The sequence below is a fragment of the Lathamus discolor genome, chromosome 1 (assembly GCF_037157495.1).
Source record: "Lathamus discolor isolate bLatDis1 chromosome 1, bLatDis1.hap1, whole genome shotgun sequence".
In the NCBI taxonomy this organism is placed as follows: Eukaryota; Metazoa; Chordata; class Aves; order Psittaciformes; family Psittacidae; genus Lathamus; species Lathamus discolor.
The window spans coordinates 61,923,628-61,938,207 of record NC_088884.1 but is presented as its reverse complement, the minus strand read 5'-3'; the positions used below and the strand labels follow the sequence as shown (position 1 = coordinate 61,938,207).

At 42.4% G+C, this 14,580-nt stretch overlaps 1 protein-coding gene across 2 annotated transcripts in view; it reads right to left on the bottom strand.

The window, feature by feature from the left end:
- The window catches only part of LMNTD1 (lamin tail domain containing 1), a 171,510-nt gene extending 158,731 nt beyond the window's left edge, over positions 1–12,779 (bottom strand). Inside the window, exon 1 of one of the 2 annotated variants that reach the window (XM_065665085.1) lies at positions 12,682–12,779. The gene's annotated coding sequence lies outside the window, so the exon portion shown is untranslated. Of the gene's footprint in view, positions 1–12,381; positions 12,457–12,681 lie in introns of those variants that run through there. The other variant, XM_065665084.1, reaches the window with a different exon arrangement.
- Positions 12,780–14,580: the final 1,801 nt, after the last annotated feature.

Here is a 14,580-nt window from a genome sequence, read left to right as displayed (position 1 = left end):
AAAACCAGAAGCACTAATCTTCAAAAAAAACCACCCTATTACTAAAATATAAGTAATTTAACAGAATATTTTACATAACAGTCAAACGGTTTTCATATACATGCATGTTCATACATGAAAAAGCAGAAGAAGTTTTTTGAAATGATCCCAGTTCTATGGATCTGTTGGCAAAAAAGCACATATAAGGTGTTTCCAAATATTACTCTACTTGATGGCAAGTTTGGACATTAAAATCAGAGTCTGTAATAAGAATGGGTAATTATGGTCATTGCAGTTCTCAGCCTTGCACACACATTGCATAGAGGCATATAAGTTAGGATAATACAGTCAAACAAAAAACATAACTGGATGAAAGCTTTGAGCACACTCACAGATCATAACCCGACATAGTAAATAACAGGTTTGATGCTATTAGCAGAACAGGGTTCTGATCTGTTCCCTCCCATCCATCCATCCTCTAATATATAATCCTTCAAATCACAAGGACCCTTTCATCTGTGAAAATGTCATATACCATTATGCATTTATGGCATGTACATTGCTAATATATGGCAACTGCATGGGGGCATCATAGGCTGCTTAATCTATCATTCAATATATGTTTCTACAGCTGTTCAAAGAAAAGCAAGTTTTAGCCTGAATTTCCTGGGTTGTTAGCTTTGTTTTCTAAGGAAATTAAGCTTAAGCAGCTCATTAACACATATGCACATGTAGATGGGTATGCACACACACAAACTCCCGCTCACCTTCAACAGCTTTTGAATTCACTGGCTAATTTCAAACAGGTTTCATAGAGCAGCAGAAATTAAGCTCAGGGTGGGGAGCAAACACAGCACCCAGCTGAGGGAAAGGCTACAATTACTAGTCACCAGAGAATGAGCTCATGCATGAAAAGAAACAAGACTTTGTAAGTTCTACTGCAGTCTCCCATATAGAATCATAGAATAGTTAGGGTTGGAAAGGACCTCAAGATCATCTAGTTCCAATCCCCCTGCCATGCAAGTTATGACTGAGGATAAACTCCGGAGACATGATAAATTCTTTATAGACAAGCCTAGAGCTATCTAAAGCATTCATTTAAGATTTTTTTGTATTTGTGGATCCTTGTACTTTTTCCATTGGAAGTGCAAATCTGTTCAGGGCACTTAAACCTGTTGATAATTATCTTTTATGGCCTCTCAGAAGGAGCTCATGGATCCTCCAAGGCTGGTGCACTACAAGTTGTAAAATAACTCATCTCATGAAGACTCTTTATATCTGAAGTTTGGGGCTAGAAGTTTCAGGAAAACCCAAGGAGATCTGCAGTATTTCCTTACTCTGATTGAACTAGAAATATGGCCAAGCAACCTCTTTAATAGTGTTTCAGCATTCCTGATCATGGCTGAAACAATAAAACTGACAGCAGCTTTGACTCACATCCAGCATCATTGTTCAAAGAATATTCAAGCCCACTTTTTAACAGGTATTTTTAATGAAAGCTCTTTCCTGTATCTTGACCAGACATCTCTAGTGCTCTGTTGTGGGATAGGTTACAGCAAGTGCTTAGATCTTCTCATCCTTCCTATCCCAAAATGCTCTGCTAAGCCTGAGCTTATGACTTCCTGGTGTGGCCCAGCTCTATGAAGTAGCATAGCTCTTCATACCCAGACAGCCCTAATGAGAATTGTTCCTTAAAAAGGTGAAGTCCTACTTTGATTCCGTACATGTTTTGCCAAGCTAAAAAGCGAAGAATTCTTTTGGGAAGCATTTCAAAAATCTTAACGTTGTTATTTGTTTGTCAGATACTTGCACTTCAGTTTTCTTATTGACATTCTTTTTAAGAGAAAAAAATATTTCAAACGACACATCTATTCACTTTCAGAGGCATTACTTATTTGATAGAAGAACCAATGCTCCACTAATCAGCTGTTAGGAGAGGGAATTGAAGAGAAATCCATGAGAACATGACAAGAATAGGACAAAGGACACACGACTTAAAATACGGTAGCGCCCTTCTTGGACCTTCTCAAACTTTCCCACATTTGCGTCTTTTGGAAGAACGAGACACATTCAGAACTTGTTAGCATGGCTGGTTTCAGTGGACTGCAGGACTTATAAAAACTTATCAGAAGGAATGTAGTTTCAATCCTCCTACAAAAAGATCAGCCTATTACTTACATTATCCTTCCGTTTTGTTTCTCATATGCACATGCTTCATCGGCGTGTTACTTTCACTAGGTTTTGACTACTACATTTTTTCAGAAATCAGGCTTTTAAGAAGAAAATTTGAAGATTAAAAAGAAAATTGTAGTTCTGCTTTCTCTTGAAAAAGGGAACTTCAAACTGTGCTTTAAGACAGCATGTGGACTAGTGACTGCCTTTTCTTTTTTTTAATAGAAAAAACAACAACAAAAAAAAGGCCATCAACTCTGCACTTTATTAACTCTATTATCTAGGGTTCTGGCTCTCAGATCCCTGAAAGCACATGTGGCCTTAATGGCCTTTACACAAGGGATCCCACAAGCTCACTCTCCCCCTCATTGCAGCTCAGCCCCAAGGCTTCAGTCTTTGCCAGAGGCATGGTATTGGCACGCCTGTCCCTAACCCCATCCTGGCTCAGTGACTGGGCTTCCCCAAAAGCCTCAGACCTCTGCTGTAGGCAGCCTTATTTCCAATCTTATTTTCCAGCCTGGACTATTTATGCTGGATAACTCTTGTACCAACACTCTAGGCTGTTCCATCTCCAGTCTGGTCTCCTGTTGCTCCTGATTGAACCCTCCTGGAAATACGCCACACCTGACTCATCAACTCACCTTGTTTGGATCTGTCAATGAAGTCTGCCACTGTCACCATGGTGCAGTAACTCTGGGCTCTGAGGAAGAAGGGTCTTGCCTGGCCTGTACTGTTATGACCCTTAGTCACAGCTAATCGCTCATGTAGGGGAGCCCCTACCGGGCTGCTCCATTACATTAGGTTGAGAAGACACCACAAAAAATTGTGTTCCAACATGAATAACAAGGTCATGTAGATATCCAAAGGGAAACATCTTTCCCTGATCTACTTGGCATGCTTCCTATGGACAGCCCATCCTGCCTAGCCACAGCTAGTCAGTGCTGTAGTAAAGCAAACACTGCTCATTCCAAACATGCAAGAGAAGAGATCAAAGACTTGCTTCAAAACACTTAACTGCTGCTTCAAAGGCTTATAGTCAGGAAACAGGAAATACTGCAGGCAGAGAGGCAGGTAGGACACAGGCTATGGAAGGTCAGACCAGAATTTCAGTCACTGACTGCTATCACTATTTATAGATAAATGAATTGGACAACCCGAGATATGCAGAAAGCCCGCTGGAAAGTACCAGCATACCTGGAATTCAGGAAACAGCAAGGTTTTTAGAGTGGAATTAAAAAAGAAGAGCTGATGTCTCAGCTCCTATCTCAAGATAGGCAATTAATCATACACATTAATGGAGATGGCAAAGAGCAATATTTCCAGTTCATCAACACATACTTAAGGTACTGTGTAAAACAACCAGAGATGTGAAACAGCTGTCAGTCATATTGTGAAAGGCCAAGATTAAATACCTCTCAAACAGCAGTCTTAGTCTAAGGATAGCAATCATGAATCAGCCATTCAAAGCCCACGGAAGGCTTATTCCAGGAAACCGCCCTTAAAAAGGGTTTGGTAACTCGTACAGACAAAACCACATGAACAATCTACCCACAAACAGATATTAATAATCCACAGACTTCACATACACAAACAGACTCTTCCAAGTCAGTCTGGGTGCGGGGCTCGAAGCAAATCCTCCTATTCTGTCTTCTCCAAATGAGCAACTGAGGATCTTCTTAATTTAGGAAATTGAATCGAAGGAAACCTCCTCATACCTCATCACAAAGGGCAAGAAAAGTAAGGGTTTATTTTCAGTCTTCTAAAGTCCCTCCCTGGCAGATGTTCTTTTAGGGCTTCCCTGTGTGGCACAGCTTAGAGCAGCATTAAGACTCCCCAGAGCTGGGCTGACCTCACAGCAGAAAGGAATCAGGGAATTGTGCAAGTGCCAACAAGATGAGACTGCTCTGTACCAGGTGCGGATCACCTTATTTTCAGTAGAAGGTAACATTAAAGAGAGACGTGCTTGTTTTTTCAGGGAGTAGGGTAAGGAAGAAAGAGGTTACTTTAGGGAGGAGAGGGGGATAAACAATAAAACCCTAACAAAATAATCACAGGAAGTACCCTTAGGAGGTTGTATTAGACAGAGGCCTAACTGACTACCCTTTGTTCTTCTGGAAATACCTTCCTCCACCCATAGCAACTGAACCAGGACCCCATATTGCCATTCTAAGTTAAACGTGGGCCCTATTGACTCTTGGGAGGCCAGGATTTAAATCTCTTTGTTTTCATAAAAGAAAACATACATGCTTGCAGAAATCACTCTCTTCTGATTCATTTCCTCTGCATTGTATTGTTAACTTTCTTAAACAACAAATGTTCAGTTTTCTCCTCTTCTTCTCCCCCCACCACTTCAGGGCCATTTTTCCTCCCTTAGCTGGGAGAAAGTCTAACTTTCTTAATAAGCCGTTACTGTAGCTAATAGCTTAGAGGGAAAAAAGCCCCCTTGTGAACCCTGAAAATATGGTGTATTAGCTCTTGTAAAGCAGACAAATGAAAGCAGGAACACATGTTACACATTAGAGGCTCAAATTTTGATGGTAGGTTGCTGCAGCCTACTCTTTAATTCATTTCACCCCTGCTTCATTGGCTTCTCAAGTTTTCTCAACTTCAGCAATTAAACCTGGTTTTGCATTATTCAGTTTCTGAAAGTTCCCTTCTAGGTGGATGGAAAGAGCTTCTGACCACAGCAACCCCACTCTTATTCTGGGATCTCTAGGTTTTAAGAGGTGAGACAGTCATAGGGACAGGCTGTAAAAAAAAAAAAACAAACCCTAGTCAAACATAACCATATAGCATTTATTACCACCAAAACAACACACCTCGCTTAGGTTCTGTAGACATGTGTCTACTGAAAGAAACCAATTATCTGATTGCTAGGCCCAGTTTGAAGGGAGTAACATATAATATGCCTATACTCCTTGTTAGACTCAAATACAAACTGCCATGGTCAAAAGGGTAGAAAGCAGGAGGGAAAAAAAAAAACCTAGCAGCAAACATAGGATTTACTGTACTTCTCAAGTCAACAGAATAAAAATGTTTTAGTTGCAACCTGCTGCTTTCCCAAGGGCTAGATACATTAAAGTAATGTAAAACTGTTCAGACCATACTTTTCAGCTAATCGCCCATAAAAGTTAGCAGTAGGCTTTACCCCAAGTAATGAAAACATGTCTTAAAAATGCTTTTATCATCATGGCCAGCCTCCCCACAGCCCTCTCCTGTTCAGCATCTCTTGCTTTCTGAAGTAAGGAATTGCTTGTCCCCACACACATGCCAGGTCACATTAGCCTTAATAACTTGATGCTTTTAAACGTAGTGGAATATGATCTCACATATCACACCATCATCTTGGTACAGAGCTGCAAGTTACAGCACAAGCCTGTGATCTTCTTCCCACAATACACTGTGATAACACATGAGGAAAGAAAAAGAAAAGATTTATGGTTGAATTCAAAACAAAAAAAAAAAAGGGAGTTCTTAGATAACCATTCATTCATGTAAAAGCATTTTTGTTTATGCAATAATACCAGATACTAATACTCCAAGAATTGTCTTTTAATAACAAGCTCCAGCTATTTGTTTTACATTGAAAAACCCTATGAGATACTTATTGTTGCTGAAGAGCTGAAAATCTACTGCACTGAAAAGCTATTTTATTCATTATTATTATACAAAAATACATAAGATATGAATTATATAGGGTAGCTGGGTCAAGCAAATCATTGCTCTTTCTAGCTGCCTCAGAGCTTTAGTTAGTGCTAACCTGCAGGTAACAGTTTATGCTTCAGATGGAATCATTTTTCTGGAGTGACAGTAAGCACTATCAAAGATTCGGATAGACTGAGTGCTCTGTGTACAGTGTCAGAAGCTAATGCCATCTCTGCAAATAAGGGCAAGGGAGAAATAACAGTCAGCATTAGAGAGAGGGCATGCTTCAACTCCCTGGCTAATGAGATTCACAGAACTCTTTAACATGTGTTGGGCAGTTACATCACACACATCATTCTGATTCAAGCAGTCTGCTTCATGCATCAAGAGCTGCTGTGGGGGAAAGGAGGCAGAAGAGTGAGCAAACTCCTCATCAGTGACCTCAGTTAATGCTTCAGCCAAGTCTGTGAGGTTTGGACCCAGAACACCCCCTTACCAGCAGCGAGATCTAGAGTCTGAGTTACTGCCCTAATGAGGGGCCAACAGGACAATACATACATAAAAGTCAAGCTTCAGCTCTGACAATCCTCTCATGCACAAAACCTAATGTGCTTTGATCTGTGTCCATCTCTCCTCAATACAAGAACAGTCCAGTCAGCAACAGAGATCATCCCCTTCGTGCCAGGGGAAACATTTCTTGCCTTTGGCATTTTCCCACCATGCATTAATTCACCTTATTTCATGCTTGAAAATAAAAGGGGGGGGAACACATTATTCAATAACAGCAACACAAGTTCACCAAGGGAAACAACAAAGGCAGGAGAATACAAGGAGGAAATGCTTACATGTGCACAGGAACAGCCAAGAAAGCCAACTAACGAAAAGACAGAAAATAAGCAGATCCCACACTGCCCTACTCACACCCCACCACCACCTCCACCTGCAAACCCACCAGGACTTGATGTAGACCTGGTGCAGGTGACAAAACTTCCTACTAGCAGCCATCCAGGCAGCCAGGGGTTTTTGCTCACAGCAGGCAGACAGAAAACAGGCAGCTGCCTTGGGCAGCAGCCTGTCCCTAAACACATTCCTCTAGAGTGATTTTGTTTCCGTCATGGAGAACCTTTCATTTCCCATTGTTCTTTTCTACTCCAAGGACTTTATCATACTCCGCAGAGTAAGCAACTTGAATTTGGAGTGCCCCACACTAGCCAATACTGCCACAAAGCAACCATATAGCATCTTCCTGTTGACAGCTGCTCAAGAGTGGTGGCAACAACTTTCCACAACAGCCTTCAAGTAGCAACTAGTCCATGGCTGTGACAGCTTTACAAATAGACCTGAGAACTGATTCTGGCTGAGCTAAGGCAAATCTCCAACTGCTGTCAACTCACTTGGGCTGATCTTCACTATCAAAACTACCTCTTATCATCCAGGCTTTGAGATCTCCCACGAGCTGTGCCCCAACTCACTACCCTGAATGCTTCCACTGGGAAAAGCTGAAACACCTTATGAAACAGGTCATAAGTGGCAGACTTTGTTGATAACTAAACCTAATGCCTCCACAGAGTGACACAGAGACTCCAGGGACAAAAGCTTTGCTTCTGCTTTTCTGTCACATTATAGAAATGCCAACAGCAATGGAGAGGGAAGGGAAAGGGGTGCAGAGAGGTTCCCTTGTGGGAACAGGCCTATACAAGTGATTCAGAAAACCTTCTACCTGTGCCATAGCAAGCCCTTATCCAGGTCCACAAGAGAAGGTGCAGGGATGGGGAAAAAAAACCACATAAGGCAAAAATCACTGCACGCATGTCCTGGGTTGAGCAGCAGCAGTCATTTTTCTCCTTCTTAGGAGCTAGTACAGTGCTGTGTTTTGATCTTTTGGCCTTGGAACAGTGGTGATAACGCCGATGTTTTCAGTTGCTGCTCGAATGTTTGGTCTGGCCAAGGACTTTCTGAGCCTCATGCTCTGCCAGGGAGGAGGGGAGGCTGGGAGGAAGCAGAGACAGGACACCTGACCCAAACTAGCCAAAGAGGTATTCCATACCACAGCACGTCATGCCCAGGATGTAACTTGGAGTGACCCGGAAGGGGTAGAGGGACTGCAGGGTTGGAGGAGGTATCGGTCGGTGCTCGACTGGGGGGAGTGGGGCGAGTTATTGGTTGGCTGGTGTTGAGGTGTTGTATTCTTTCCTCTTGTTATTTCCTTTAGCATTATTATTATTGGTGGCAGCAGCAGTGATTTGTGTTATACCTTAGTTACTGGGCTGTTCTTATCTCAACCCGTGGGAGTTGCATTCTTTTCGATTCTCCTCTCCGTCCCTCCAGGAGCAGGGGGAGGGCAAGAAGGGGGGGAAGTGAATGGACGAGGTTTGTGGTTGGGTTTAAACCACGACAATGCAGAAAACCCCCCACTTTTCTGTGTTCCACTTTCCTCGGGAAGCAGCCAACCATACACAATGAGCTGAAGAGACTAGTCACATTTAATATACCTGCTCCCAACACTAGAGTGTTAAGAATCAGCTCGTTCTTTCAGATGTATGGTTTTTTTTTCACTCTGCACACAGGCAGAAGTCATGTTCTTGTTGCTGTTTCTACTCCTGCATGCACCTGGAGCCAAATTAGTTACAGAGGAGCACTAAGTTTTACCACGGAAGATAGGAAAGAGAAGAATGAAAGCATACTGCATTCAGACCAGCAGCAGTTTCCCAGAAGGTATGCAGAGCTATTCAAAGTCACATACAAGACTGTGGAATAGAAGAGACTCAGCTTGTTTCCTCTGTCTAAAGGAAGACTCCTGTAGCCTTCTATTGGCTTCTTCACTCTATGTACCTTTAATATCACTGGTGTTTGTGCAACATATAAAAAACAGCAAATGCTAATTATTCCTTTTGCTGTTCCCATTCAGATCATAGAATCATAGAATAGTTAGGGTTGGGAAGGACCTTAAGATCATCTAGTTCCAACCCCCCTGCCATGGGCAGGGACACCTCACACTAAACCATGTCACCCAAGGCTCTGTCCAACCTGGCCTTGAACACTGCCAGGGATGGAGCATTCACAGCTTCCTTGGGCAACCCATTCCAGTGCCTCAACACCCTCACAGTAAAGAACTTCTTCCGTATATCCAATCTAAACTTCCCCCATTACCCCTTGTCCTATCACTACAGTCCCTAATGAAGAGTCCCTCCCCAGCATCCTTGTAGGCATCCTGCAGATACTGGAAGGCTGCTATGAGGTCCCCACACAGCCTTCTCTTCTCCAGGCTGAACAGCCCCAACTTCCTCAGCCTGTCTTCATACAGGAGTTGCTCCAGTCCCCTGATCATCCTCATGGCCTCCTCTGGACTTGTTCCAACAGTTCCATGTCCTTTTTATGTTGAGGACACCAGAACTCCACACAATACTCCAGGTGAGGTCATTAACTTAAATGGTCAATGGTCCTGCTTTTGGCACTAGCACATACCCTACACCTCTGAAGGAAGGCTGAAGACTTCTTACTGTGCATTAGCTCTTTTGCTATGTTCATATAGAACAGGAATTCCTTTCTGGCCAGTGCTAGAAAGCAACAGGTTCCCTAATCAACAAGCTTAGCTCTCATCTTGCCTTGTGCAATTTCAAGCATTCTAGTGCTGAGTGAGCCTACAACCCACACACACACACACACACAAAATTGAAAACACCCTTAAGTTACTGGCATGAATCCTACACTGCTCCATGGGGAGTCTCTTCTCAAAGTGAATGACTGTAGAAACGAAAATAAATAAAAGTAAATAGTGCACAGACTGTGCCAGAGCAAGCTTAAAAGGCAAGTGATTTTAAAAATAAAACCCCTCCCCTGTGGGAAGATCCTAAGAAATACTCACATTTTCTCCCCACTTTCCAAAAGGCTGCACAACTCCAGCAGCCTCTTGTTTATCTACACAAGGAACCTAAGTGACAGCTACAATCAGAACATTCAAGCACCTTATATTTTTTACCAGCAAACATCTAAGTCAGGGAGTTTCTCACTTTTAGACAGAAAACAGATATATTAAATACAGGACATGGGTATTCACAGCCTACCTATCCCCAGGCTAAGCCAGCCTGTGATAAACATCTAGGCACAAGGAAAGAGCACAGCCGTAGTTTAATAGCAGTTATGGAGAAGTCAATGGTGTTTAAAACGGCTTATAAAAGCCTCATGTAAGGCTTCAGATCTACACAGCTTTCCACGAGCTTCATTTCTTGCAGAAGCCACCAATATTCACCTCCTGATGAAATCACATGGCCTCACAATTGCCTTTCCCCCACCAGCTGTGCTCAAAAGCTGTTCTTGCTTGTATAAGGGTAAAGAGATGGACATAAATACTCACTCGGGTCTCTGGAGTACAAAGCCAGAAACCTAAACATAGAACCACTCCTTTTCCTTTTGTTGGGCTTTCATTGTCAGTGTCAAGAGTGCCATTAGGGACCTGCAAGGTGATTACAAGCCACACAAAGGGCTTTTTGTCTTGTGACTTCGATGCCAGTCTCTCAAGTATCTCTCTACTGTGAATACTAATTCATACTTTGCTTGTCCTTTTTAATGCTTGTCCTTTTTAAATTCATGCATAGGAAAGATTCCTGTTGCCAAATTGTTATTTCAATGATTTCATCAGAAAACAAAAGCAGGAAAACCAGAAAAGTCAACCCTGAGGTTTCAAGAGGAAACCTGGAAAACCTGAACCTGGCAACGCTGATCTCAGCTAACAGTTTCAAGAACACTGGTTTTGGCACAGTATCTGCAGCTTGACTTACGGACATTTCAGCGACCTCCATTTCACTTCCTTTCGATCTCAGGCTTTCATTTCTGCGTATACTTTCTTTCGAAAAGGAGACAAAAATGTTCCCAGGTGATCTAAATTCTCCTCTCCGTGCCCCTCTGCTGTCTCTCCCTCATCAGCTTCTGTGGCTCCTGTAGTAAGTTACCTGACCACAGACAAAAATCATCATCCCGGCAAGAAAGTTCTGCTCAATTACAAGACGGATACGGGCAGTTCCAGAACTAACAAGAGCTTAAACACTCCTCAGTCCTCATGGGGTGGGAAGCCATCGGTCCAGGTGGAAGTGCTCCCATGATGCTCACCAGGAACAAGATTTAATATTAAAACACATTTTAATAATTTAAGTGCTGACAGACCCTTTAATGAAACTGCTCTAGCACTCAGTTTACAGCAACTTAAATAACAATCGAGCCCTGTAAGCTTACAGCACAAGACCATCAGTAATCTGTACAACTCTCAAGTAACTTCTTCACAGAAATTTAAAACACTTAGCAAACATTAGCGAGTTAAGCATCACATCACCTTCCAAACTAAATAACTGAAGTCACCATGATAACATATTGTCTTTTCCTGCCTGCACTTCAGGTTATTCAAACAATTTGCTTTCTCATCATCCTCCTCAGATACAACACCAGCTCTTAGCAACCAATGCAGCCGAACCCACTATAGATGCAGAGGCATGCAGACATTTTGAATCAATGAGTTAAAAAGGGATTTTCACCTTTTGCAAGCTCAGTCGTTGTAAAGTCCAGCATTATTTTCCCCATCAGCAGATGGGCTCCAGGGAAGTAATACTGCACACTAACCGTAAAAGTCAAACTATATTAAGTGTTAGAGCAGATGCTCCAAAAAAGCAGGGCTCCCATGACCCCACTCACTACTTTAGTTGATAACATGGGGAGGCTGAGAGTCCACAGAAAAGACTACTTTCAAGTGAGACTAAACAGAACCATCAGCTTCATTTCCTAATGGACATTCAATCTGCTAGATGAAGCTAAGAGTAGTCAAAAATACATATACTGTAGATACCAGGTCCTCAGTAACAGTTATTTTGTGCTACAAGTCAGTTTCTATTGAGCTGCTCGATTTATTAATAGATACAGCTGAGGCTCTTTAAATTCACATCTCATCAGGAAAGTCAAAGCATCAGGATGGGCATTTCAGTTTCTTCTTTTCACACAGCAATTTGCAAAGTAAAAAAAAAAAAAAAAAAAAAATCCCAAAACAACCAAACAATAAAAACCCCCAAAAACAAACAAACAAACAAAAAAAACCAACCCCAAATCCAAAAAAAAAATAAATCCACGCTTAAATTCACAGAGGCAGAGCTAGCTGCTTAAGGCAGTCAGCAGCAATAGCTTTCTTAACAGCTTGATAACTCCAGAAGACCAGCTGGAGAAATGCCTTTGTAGGGAAGGGCCTAGATCCATAGAACAAAGCCTCCCACAGCCCTGACAGTTTTCCCTCCTTCCTGCAACAAGGGCTTTTGCACCCCAAGCAAATTTGAATTCTACCTATATTGCCAAGAAGTCTTGAGACATGTCTACTCAAAGGATATTAATTCTTCTTGTAGAGGACCTATGACAAGTTACCCATGAACAAAATCAAGGTAAAGGGAGCAGCTGTCACACACAGCCTGACCGCAGACAATGGCTAGCAGCTATTCACTGGACAAACACAGCCCTGCAGGTAGCTACACAAAGTGAGAGCAACACCACATTCAGACAAAATCAGTCAGTAACTTATATCTCAAGCAGATAACTGAGGCCTAACATACTCACAGAGAAAAACCTCAGAAGAAGCCAGCTTCACATCACAAGCCAACTACAAGACCCAGGATCTCAGCTTTCTCACTCTACCTAAAAGCTAACACTGGCCAAGTGCAAGAAAGGAAAAATAATCTCTACCAGGAAGCATCAGCATCTGTGATTGATACAGCAATGAAGTACAAGGGCTTAATTTGGGTCAGTCAGCACCAAAGATAGTTTACTGAGTCCCAGTAACACAGAAATGCAGCTGACAAAAATGTGAGAAAGCCTAAAATTAGTGAAAAATTGTGCACTATGGGAAATTTCTTGTACCTTAGCATATAAGAGTGGCAATTTAAATCAGTTCAGTTGCATCAGAGGCAATTCAGTTCAGTTGCATTAACTTGTGCTAATCTGCTTCTGAAGGCAAGTCAGCTCTGTGGCAATAACAGCATAATTAAGAGGCACTGAAGATGTGGGTTTTAAGGGCAAGATTATTTTTCTCACCTGTAAACAATTTTGTCTTTGAACTTCCAACTGGTGCTAGAGTTGCAGCACCTGGGCCTGTAATTTCCGTCGCTGGAAAAACTCTTTCTTGTGCCTAATGTTTGGGGGATAAGGAGAAATAAACTGATGTTGGCTTTCCTTGGTTTGAGGGGTGCAAGTGGTTGTGTGGGGTTGTTTTTTTACCGTGAATACTGTTGTAAAAGCACAAATCACTACCACTGGGAGGTGGGGCTGAAGAAGGAATTGAAATTTTGTGTGAACAGTGTCATTTGCATCTCAGATGCCCTAATTTGGGTTTGTTGAGTAGCAGCCACAGTGGCAAGGGGACATGTGTCAGGACAAATACACTCTCTAGCTGTGTTTCTGCATCCCCTGCTTCTCCCAGTGCCTTCTGCAGGGCTGATTTTGGTGAAAGCAGAATTTCCCTCAAGAGGCTTTCCAGAACATACTTCTGTGAACCTTTAGGGGGTCAACATAGCCAGTACAGGTTTGATAGCCTGTAGGTTAGCTTTGATGTTTATAGAGTAAATGGGTTAGAAAAGCAGCAGGTTTCATTGTTCTTTGAAAATGCACGGATTTGACCATGCAAAGAGAAACCAAGCGGGTGCAAATAGACTTAGATCCTCCCATCTTTGTTTCTTAACAAGTCTCTTGGAATCACTCATTTAGCAGAGAGGAAAATAGCTGTTTGCATTAGGGCCCTTTTAGTCAGACATAAGCCATTGTTTCCCTCTCTCTTTGTGCTAGCGCTGGGGGCCAGTTTTTCTAAAGTGGCTCTGGAGGAGGTTTTTGACTTCCTGACCCAACTTCTGGCAAGCAAATTACTTTCTGCAGGGTGGTACCCTGAGGTAGAGACTAGTGTAAACTTTGTGTAAGTAAGAAATGTAATTACACTGAGCTCTAAGTCCTCCCTTACCAGACTCGAGCTCTTCTTTCTGCTAGTAGTAGAGAGAGCGTCACAGTACAAACAAGTCACACATTGTCACTGACAAAGATTAAAACCTGCTGCTTGTTTAATTTAAATATGTGGAAACTCAAAAAAGAGGCAGCTATGTAAAACATTAGCCTGAGGATCACAGAATTTGGCTCAAGATCTTTCCCAATTTCACTGGCACAGTTAAACACACAACGCAAAAGACAACTGTATCTTCTGTGCCTTATAACGTAGCCCGCTGCTATATAGAATACCTAACCAAGGAATGATTCAGATGCTGAAGGCACTACAGAGGCAAATAAAGTTCAGTAGGTAGGGCTTGCTTAAATACCTATTACGCTTTCTTTTCTGAAGGGGAAAAAGTGTTTCAAATAAGGAAACGCTCTTCTCAGAAGACATTTGGTTTCTTCAAACGTACTTGAAAATAAAATAACCTCTGCTTTGTAATAGATCATCACAATTTTTCAGCCACTGAGTTATGTTGTAGGAGAACCTGTTTCTAGCCTTGCTCTTGAATTACTATTTGGATTGGCCTTAGATATGACTTGCAACTTTGCTTTTTCCTGGGGTTCACTGGATGGTCTATGGGACCTGTTGCTGTCACTGCCCTTGCTCAGCTCACAAAGCTCAGATCCTATGGGTCTGTAGCATGGGGAGCACGTGGTCCAGGGGTCACCCTCAGCTCTCTGCTTGCCCCCCCTGCATGGAGCAGGCCCCTTGGGCTGCTCCCCAGTCCTGTTCAGCTCACTCACTACCTTGCCCTCTTCTTGGTCAAGAAGTTTTCGTGGTAC